This window comes from Carcharodon carcharias, chromosome 20 (assembly GCF_017639515.1).
Source record: "Carcharodon carcharias isolate sCarCar2 chromosome 20, sCarCar2.pri, whole genome shotgun sequence".
In the NCBI taxonomy this organism is placed as follows: Eukaryota; Metazoa; Chordata; class Chondrichthyes; order Lamniformes; family Lamnidae; genus Carcharodon; species Carcharodon carcharias.
Window position 1 is genome coordinate 84,089,808 of NC_054486.1, and position 9,938 is coordinate 84,099,745.

The 9,938-nt window shown below is 40.3% G+C and overlaps 1 long non-coding RNA gene across 1 annotated transcript; it reads right to left on the minus strand.

The window, feature by feature from the left end:
• Positions 1 to 239: 239 nt before the first annotated feature.
• On the minus strand, positions 240 to 9,480 carry LOC121292857. Its single transcript, XR_005946351.1, has 3 exons — positions 9,413 to 9,480; positions 9,205 to 9,287; positions 240 to 715 (listed from the first exon to the last, which is right to left on the minus strand). It is a non-coding gene; the product is annotated as an uncharacterized LOC121292857 (long non-coding RNA).
• Positions 9,481 to 9,938: the final 458 nt, after the last annotated feature.

The window sequence follows — 9,938 nt, forward strand, 5'->3', positions numbered from 1 at the left end:
GGATCATCCTTCTAAGCCAATGCTAGTTTGTCTGTCTTCAAGGAAAATATAACCTACTTTTTTTTTTGTCTTTGACTTACTTATAGTGCAATCAGCAACGAAAACAATCGCAGGTAGTTACTGGGCTCAAACTACTTAGCAGCGCCTCACGGTTTAGTCTGCAGTGAACAAACTGTCTGCAACGACCGTTTAACACACTCTCAATGTATATATTTTATATAAGAATTGAGGTCCACGAATCTAAAAAAAAACGCACTACGAGGGCTATAAGCACAATTCCATCAGGCAACTAGGCTTTTCAAGGTTGTTCTCTCAGCCAAGATGCAGATACAAAAAATAAACATCCTCTCCGAAACATGAAAAAGTCAGATATTGGAAAGATGAATCCACTAGCCAGAGTGATTTAAACCACCACAACAAGAATACACGTCGGCTAACACATAACGGGCGATTTTATGAGCGATGCAAACATAAGTTTAAGTGTCTAACTTGACCTGGACCAACCTGCCCTTAATACAATCTACACTAGAAATGCCACATTTTATCTGTATGGTCGTCGCAATTGATAAACATATATATTTAATTCAAAAATTCCACCTGGAAATGCAATTAAAATAAACTTTTTGACTTCTGTAGCATTTTCGGTTGGATGAGTCCACGAACATTCCAATGCCTTTAAAGAACGGACGACTGTCCATTGACTTCAGCTGTCGTCCTGTTGAATCAAAATGATTTCCCAGTGAAATTAAATAAACAATTCAGGTATTTGTAGCTTTCAACATGAACGCATTGGTCACATGCTTGAGCCTGAGCTGTAATGGGTGAGTTTCATAAAACATTCTTTGTAACGACGAGAGAATTCTGCTTACTAAGAAGAAAGTGTGAATGATACTAATGTTGTGTGACATTAAATAAACAGTGGGGTTCGTCTGGAAAGATGGAGTTAATTAGCTGCTGCTTTCTGTTTAAATGAGGGCTCAGGAAGGTTGATTTGTTGTGGCGCAGTTTAATGGGATGTAGAGGGAGGTCTCACTCAGCACACGCAATTGGTTTCCTTTTGGTAACGTGAGCACGGGTCTTCAGCGCAAATTTACACATACCTTTCGATCTGTAACTGATTGAGGATATAAGAGAAATATTAGATGACCGATAAGAGCTGGTTACCATTGCGACAACATATAGCTCAATTAAAATTGCGTGCAACAGTGATTCATTTTACTTGTCTTCTATGGAGCTGTAAGGCTAGGGATATCGAATAACCTCCAATCGTTACGTGCGTTTATCAATTAACAGAATTATGAGGATGTGAAATTCATCCATGAAAATTTAGCATTCTAATTTCAGTGAAATATATACGAGTCAGTCACTATCTTGCTACCGACGTTTCATGTACCCAATTTTATTTTAGCTCATCCTTGAGAAGCCACTTAAAATTATTTTTCCTTTACCGAAATCTAGTCGATCTGTATAAAATTTCCTTTATGTTACATACAAACAACAACTTGCATTTATGTAGCACCTTTAACGTTGTGAACCATTCCAAGCGCTTCACGGGAGTGTTATCAAGCAAAGCATTTTAGCAATAATTATTCAAAGTCCTAAATGCCAGAACAAAATAATAGTTGCGGCAGAAATGAATACGTTTAAAGTCATTCGTTACAGTCATAAATGTGAAGCCCTAGAACCGAGATGAAGGTTTTGGAGTCAGTAGGCATGGCCCCTGTGCTCTGGACTGTACGGTATCGTTTGTCTCTAATCAATCCAAATGCGATGGGGCGATTTGAGTGCATGATGAATGGATCTCAGGTTTCTTGTAATGGCTCTACCACATTTTACAGGCCCGCCTCTTTTAACCCGAGAAGCTGGAGGGACGACCTCATTTAAAGCTGCTGCTTGTTTCAAGATGTTGGGAAAGTCTGTGGGCTAATATTGCCGTGCATTTGCTACCGCTGCTAAATGGAATGATCAGCTGGCAAAAAGCAGTAAAACACTCCATCATCAACTCACATATCTTTAGCTGGCATCGTTTTTCTCTATTAAATGGAATTTCTGGACACAATTTTCCTTTCCACTGAAACATTTGCCCTAACGTTATTTTTTCACTCGTCTGGAAGAACAATCCTTCGTCAGGGAGTTTGTGTGCAATTTGAGAAGCTGTAAATCAACTTCCTCGCCTCCAGTCACCATAATTTTTTAATGTGATTGATACTTTTCTCTGCTAATCTAATATATCTCACAGTCATATTACACCTTATGGTTTATAAAGTGGACCATATTAACACTGCTTTGATGAAAATTTTGCAAGGGTTACTGGAACGTCTTTGTCTTTAATTGTAGTTTAATGTTTCCACTACATAAGGAAGATTAAATATCTCCATTTCTATAAAATGAAGATTTAAATTAAAACTCGAATAACAATTTGTGGAGCACTGCTATCCTCACAGCTGGTGAGAAGGTTGAAGTATGAGTTGGGAGCTCATTTAACCAAGACAGACTTGCATTTATGCAGCACCTTTCACAACCACCAGACCTCCCAAAACACTTTACAGCCAATGAAGTACTTTTGAAGTGTAGTCACAGTTGTAATGTAGGAAATCAGCAGCCAATTTGCACACAGCAAACTCCCACAAACTGCAATGTGATAATGACCAGTTAATCTGGTTTTGTCATGTTAGCTGAGAAGGACAATGGCCAGGACACTGGGGATCACTCCCTTACAATTCTTCAAAACAGTGTTAGGGGTTCTTTTACATCCATCTGAGAGGGCAGCTTCTCCAATGGAGCACCACCATTTCACTGGAATGTCAGTCTTGTTTTTGTGCTTAAGTTCTGGAGTGGGACTTGAACCCACAGCCTTCCTAACAGCACTGTGGGTGTACCTACACCACATGGACTACCGCTGTTCAAAAAGGTGGCTCACCACCATCTCCCCAAAGGCAATTAGGGATGGGCAATAAATGCTGGCCTTGCCAATGACACCCACATCCTATGATGGAATTAAAAAAAATTCCAATTCAGAGGCAAAAGTGGTACCAACTGAGCCACGGCTGACATGTTTTAGAGTTAGAATTTAATCTCTTTAAGGGTGATTCTATAATAATCTATCCCTCTATTAACCATATATCAAGAAATCAACCATCCATCCATTTATTGATTTGTGTATCTGCCTACTATGCAGCAGTTCCCCATGCAGTCAAGATAATATAAAATATGATTATCTTGAAATAACCTAATATACCTTTCATTAGATTATGTTCTACATTTGTTTTAATGTTTGTAATTGTAATATGTTAAATAGCTACAGTGATCATGAGATTATAGGTCAGTCTTTTTTTTAGTGTATAAAACAAAAAAATAGTTTCTATTGGATATTCTGGTTCAGCCCTGAAATGTAGTCATGCTTCTTTTCTGAAAACACTGACTTCTAATGGGAGTGATGATAATGGATGGGATGCAGCCCAGGCCATTGAGAGCCATATTTGTGAGGAAGACCTTATGATCAGTCTTCATAATTTTTAACTAGCCATTTTTTAGAGAATAAAAAGGATATTTCGATAAGAATGAGATAGTTACTTAGAGAGTTACATATAGAGTCTACAGCACAGAAACAGGCCATTCAGCCAACTAGTCTATGCCAGTGTTTATGCTCCATACAAGCCTCCTCCCATTCTTATTAGCATATGCTTCTATTCCTTCCTCCCTCGTGTGCATGTATAGTTTTTCTTAAATGCATATGTTGCTGTTTGCCTCAACTACTTGTGGTAGTGGCACCACTTTTTGGGTAAAGAAGTTTTCTTGAATTCCCTTTTCGATTTTTTCGTGATTATGTTAAGCTTACTGCCCTTAATTTTAGTCTACCCCACAACTGAAAACATCTCTATGTCTATCTTTAAGAGGTTGTATATTGGTCAAAGTTATCATAATCTTAAATACTTCTATCAGGTCTCTCCTCTGCCTTCTCTTTTGTAGAGAGAAGAATTCCAGCCTCTTCATCCTCTCTTTAAATTTATTCTTTCATTTGATGTGGGTATCAATGGCAAGGCCAACATTTGTTGCCCATCCATAATTGCTCTTGAACTGAGTAGCTTACTAGGCTATATTCAGAGAGCAGCTAAGAGTCAACCACATTACAGTGGGCCTGGAGTCACATGTAGATCAGACCAGGTAAGATGGCAGATTTCCTTCTCTGAAGGACACTGGTGAACCATGGGTTTTTATGACAATTGATGATAGTCTCCTGGTCACTATTCCTGAGACCAGCTTTCAATTCCAAATTGTTTTATCTAATTGAATTTAAATTCTACCAGCTGCTGTGGTGGGATTTGAACCAATGTCCCCAAAGCATTAGCCTGGGCCTCTGGGTTGCTAGTCCAGTGACATTAGCACTATGCCACTTTCCTGAAAAGTATATCTTTTCAGTTCTGGTATCATCCGTGTAAATCTTTTTTTGCACCTTCTCCAGTGCTTCTAGAACGGAACCAGGGGCTGGATTTTATGCTCTCCACTGTCAGGTTTGAAGGTTTGGATAAATGATTTGGAGGAAAATGTAACTGGGCTAATTAGTAAGTTTGCAGATGACACTAAGGTTGGAGGAGTTGCAGATAGTGAAGAGGATTGTCAAAGGGTACAACAGGATATAGATCGGTTGGAGACTTGGGTGGAGAAATGGCAGATGGAGTTTAATCCGGACAAATACGAGGTAATGCATTTTGGAAGGTCTAATACAGGCAGGAATTATACAGTAAATGGCAGAACCCTTAAGTGCATTGACAGGCAGAGGGATCTGGGTGTACAGGTCCACAGGTCATTGAAAGTGGCAGTGCAGGTGGATAAGGTAGTCAGGAAGGCATATGGCATGCTTGCCTTCATTGGCAGGGGTATTGAGTATAAAAGCTGGGAAGTCATGCTGCAGCTGTATAGAGCCTTGGTTAAGCCACACTTGGAATATTGTGTGCAATTCTGGTCACCACATTTCCAGAAGAATATGGAGGCATTGGAGAGGGTGCAGAGGAGGTTTACCAGGATGCTGCCTGGTCTGGAGGTTATTAGCTATGAGGAGAGGTTGGAGAAACTCGGATTGTTCTCACTAGAGCGACGGAGATTGAGGGGCGACTTGATAGAAGTTTACAAAATTATGAGTGGCATGGATAGAGTAGATAGTCAGAAGCTTTTTCCCAGGGTGGAAGAGTCAATTATTAGGGGACATAGATTTTTTACGCAGAGGGTAGTGAGTGTCTGGAATTCGCTGCCAGAGGAGATAGTGGAAGCAGGTACGATAGTGGTGTTTAAGAGGCAGCTTGACAAATACATGAATAGGATGGGAAGAGAGGGATATGGACCCCGGAAGTGCAAAATGTTTTAGTTGATGGGCAGCATGATTGGCGCAGGCTTGGAGGGCCAAAGGGCCTCTTCCTGTGCTGTACTTTTCTTTGTTCTTTGTTCTTGTGACGGGATGCAGTGAGGGGGAGGGGGGGGTGTAAAATTAAGCAGGTGGCCTCTTCCTGCTGCCTACTCGTCCGCCCCCAACCTGTCTGAAATTTTACAGGGTGCAGGGGAGGTGTTGGTGTCCTGTCTGCTTTTGGGCCTATTGAGGCTCATATGCAGCCAATTAATGGTGCTGCTGGTATTTTACCGATGGCAGGGGTGGGGTTGGCGGGGAGTGGGGGTGGGGGGGGCCACACACCAGCTTTAGCTGCACAGGTTGGTGTTGGGAAAAGGGGCTGGGGATCTCCTTTGTGGGCTACCTGAGCCCATCAGAGGCAACCCCCCTCCCCATCAAGGTCATCCCCCCCCCCCCCGTAATCTCCACCCAAGCCGCATTAACCCATCCCCCCATACCCCCATCACCCCTCTCGCTGGGGCCAGGTTGGCAGGCCTCTGCAAGACTTCCCAACCTGGACTTACCTGGGCATCTTGGTGTGGTGGAACTGCCTGTAGTCCGAGCGGTGGCCCTCACTCGTGGTGGTGGTGCTGGGACAATAGGGCTGCTGGCCATCTGATTGGTCAGCAGCCACCTAAAGTTGGACTTCCTACTTAGACAGGGGGTAAAGTCTCAGCTCAGTGTTAAATTGCTGCAGGGAAACTGTCAGGATCATAAGTGAGCTCTCCACTGACATTTTAGCCAGGGGCTGGGACCACCACACCCTGTAAAATCCAGGCCCAAAACTGTGTCCAGTACACCAAGTGTGGTTTAACCAAGGTTCAATACAGGTTTAACAGAACTTCTCTGCTTTTCAATTCTATCCCTCTAGAAATGAATCCCTGTGTTTGGTTTGCTTTTTAAAATTTTTAACTTATCGTTGCCAACTGGAAGAAAAATATGCAGTTCTTGAAAAGATTTTTATACTTTGAATTTAACAATATTGTTTATTATTGACTGAAATTAGTGCTTAAAATGGAAAATGATAGCAGATCATTCACAAAACGTAGGTATTAAAAGACCTTGAACACCTTCTAACACATTGCTTTTCATGCAATTCTGGCAGTCACATTATATCCACCAAACAGGATGTTATCGCAGGTGGGAAAACAGGAGCCTTGGAATCAATTTTGGCTCCAAATGAAATATTCATTGACGCCAGGAGTCAAATAGGTTATTTTTAAATTAGTTCTGATGGAGAAGAGCAAAATCCTTGGAGCTAAGCTCCTTTTCATTTGGAGTTGGTAATTAAGCAGGCTCACAACAAGCTCTCTAAAAACTTACTTTCTTGAGAGGCTAAAGAGCAGTTTAAAAATCTGGAAACAACAATAAGCTCAAATTCCCACTTTTAGGAAATGCTTTGGTCACAAATAATCATTTTAATTATCTTTAAGAGGTTGTATATTAGTCAAAGTTGCTACTTTGCTGGTTCTGTTCATGGCCTATTTTGCTGTCAATTGTGCCAACTAACAATTCAAATATACCTTCTACTATTGGAGGCTGCTACTACTGGAGGTACTTTCCAAAGTGGTTGCTCAGGAATTATTGTAGTCCTTGGTTCAAATTTCCTACAAGTTCAGCGCAGACAACAAACAATAATGCACTCAGCAGTTTGCGTCTCCTCCTACCTAGCAACTAATGACATATCAGCTTGTTGCCCACTCACACCCACACCAACCCCTTCTTTAATCTCTTAGAATTGAGCCCTGATTAAAAATATGTTTGATGCCAGGCACGGCATGAAATTGATATGCAGGTTAAGAGATCCACTTTTTTGTATGAGTGGTAAAATCATAAGTGGACTGTGGAAAGATCTATGGCATGCTATATCTCAACTTCTAAAAATAATTTAACAAGGTTCTGAACAAAAGGCTACCATTTAAGCTTAATGTGATGGTGGTAGTAATTCAGCCTGAGGATTCAGCTCGGCAACTATAAAATGAGTCATACAAAAGTGGATGAAACAATGGCAGGTGAAATTTAATATTGACAATTGTTATATGGAATGAGGCAAACAAATTGGGCAGCAGGAGTACTCCATTTGCTTGTCAAAATAGTTAATAATAAAGTTGATAGAAATTGAGTGATTTTAGTAGACTTATCAGCCCAATTAGAGACTGTCAGTCATGTTTGGTAGACTGTCAGTCTTGACTCAGAGACAGCTCTCTTACTCCTGAGACAGAAGCTTTTTGGTTCGACTCTTACTCCAGAAACATAATTTAGGCTGTCACTTCAGTACAGTACTGAGGGACCAATGTCTTTTGAATGAGTCATTAAACCAAGATATAAAAGATCCCATGCTACTATTCAAATAAAGCTTGGCATTTAGTCTTGTGTCCTGGTCAATATTTATTCCTCAACCAAAATTATTAAAACAGTTTATCTGGCCATTGTCTTATTGCTGCTTGTGAGACCTTGCTGTGCTCAGATGGCATCTCTACATTACAACAATGACTAACAAATTATTTTATTGGCTGTAAAGCATTTTAGAATAGCCTAAAGTTGTGAAAGATGCCACATGAAAGCAATTTTTTTCTGTCCTCTTTAATACTCAGATATTGTGTAGAGCAGAACTTACTGAAGTAAATAGATTGTTGGACTATATAACCAAAACAATTGATTACAAATCAGGGCAAATAATGCTGCAACAATATAGTGCTCTGTTCAGACTAAACCGTGATACTTTGTCCAATTCTGATCACTGAAGCTCAAATAAAACATTCAAGCCCTGGAGGTGATCCAGATATGAGCTCCAGGACTGATTTCTAGTGCCAGAAGATTGAGTTATGAAGAAATAATATTGAAATGCAAAGAAAAGGAGATGATTGTGAAGTGATATTATAGAAGTATATAAGATATCAAGTGTTTCCACATGTTAGAGGAGGAGAACCTCATCAGCAGCTGCTTGTTTCTCTGCAACTTAGTCATGCTAGACGTAAATCCTGAAAATACAGATAATGCTTTCCAGCAACTGTCATCCCAAGTATCTAAGTTTCTTCATTAGGATACAATAGACACTAATCTGCAGCATGGTGGAATCAATTACCCAGGACAGTTGGTGTCATGTCAGCTACCACAATGTTTTAAATTTCCAAATCCAATGCCAATAAGCATTAATTCAGCTCTTCATGTGAGACTGACTTGCCCCGTAGGGTTTTTGGTGACATATCTGTGTAGACTAGAGCCTCCCACACTTTCTGTCTTAAATTCATCTCACAGCTATGAACCTGGATCTCACACATGACCAGGCAGAAACCCTTGTGTTGCATACCTATGAGATTTGAACGAAAGAAGAGAACTATATGGGTACATGTTTTATATGCCATAAATTCAACCTGCATTGGAACTTTAAAAATGTGAAATATATCCACTGTAAGGAAAGAAAACGTGTACAGAGGGGAAACCAAAGTTTATCAACAACCTGTAGAAACACGTTGAATTCAAACTGGTTTTAAGAGCAGGAAGTGAAGCAGAAAAGCTCATAAATAACTCAGTCAGCTTGATTCCATGCTGGAACATAAACAAATCTACTTGTCATCACAAAGGTACATGGTGCTGGATGAGGGAGTCAATATGCTCTGGTTGAGGTTGTTTTAGTTTGATTGAGAGGAGGTAACAGCACAGTGACCTCATTTTGATTTGTATTAATTAAAAGACATTTTCTATACCACCGGAATGCAAAAGGTAAAGCTGAGCTTTTAGTAATCACCAGGAGCCATTTTGCAGTATAGCCACCAAGTGCTTCCTGTTAACACACCAGCAACAGATCACACATTTCATCTCACCTGTCAGTATAGGGAGCCTCACCTCAGGAGCTGGCGATCTGATTGTCTGCCTATGCTTCCTGCCACAACTTCTCATCTTCAATCTGGTAGCAATAACCACAGTACCAACACTTTAAAGCCTGTTTTAATAATGATACGAGTCAGCTACTTCAATAGCAGTTTGCTTTCTGCTATTTTCTTTTTCCCTTTATGAAACTTCAGAGTTTACCTTATTTATGCAACTTGTTCCTTCCCTTCCTCAGGCTGGGAGGAGCCAGGCCTCTGCTGTCCCACAACCCAGTCCCTCAGAATAATTACATTCTGAATATTCAATACATAGATGATGTAACATGGCTGTAAGTGCAGTTACCTCATCTTGATTGAAAAGCAGTGACATCACAGGATGTGCTTTTTGATTTTTGAACTTGAAAAGATTTTTTGCATCACTGGGATGCAAAAGATTTGCACTATTTATACTTACTTTGCCACATAATGCTGCATCTCTTATTGTTTTCTCTGCATAAAAATACAAAGTCATCAACCTGTAAAATATGAAAACACTATTTCAACAATGGACACATAGTTTCCCATTTTCAGTCGGAGTCCTGTAATGGTAGGGATCTATTTTGGGACAGACTAATGTTTGTGAAAATTGGACAGAATTCAAACACAGCCTTGGGCGGTGGGGTGGGGGAGATCAAAACTGACATGTAAAGATTAACAGAAACAAAGGCAACAGAAATTATAAAAACAAA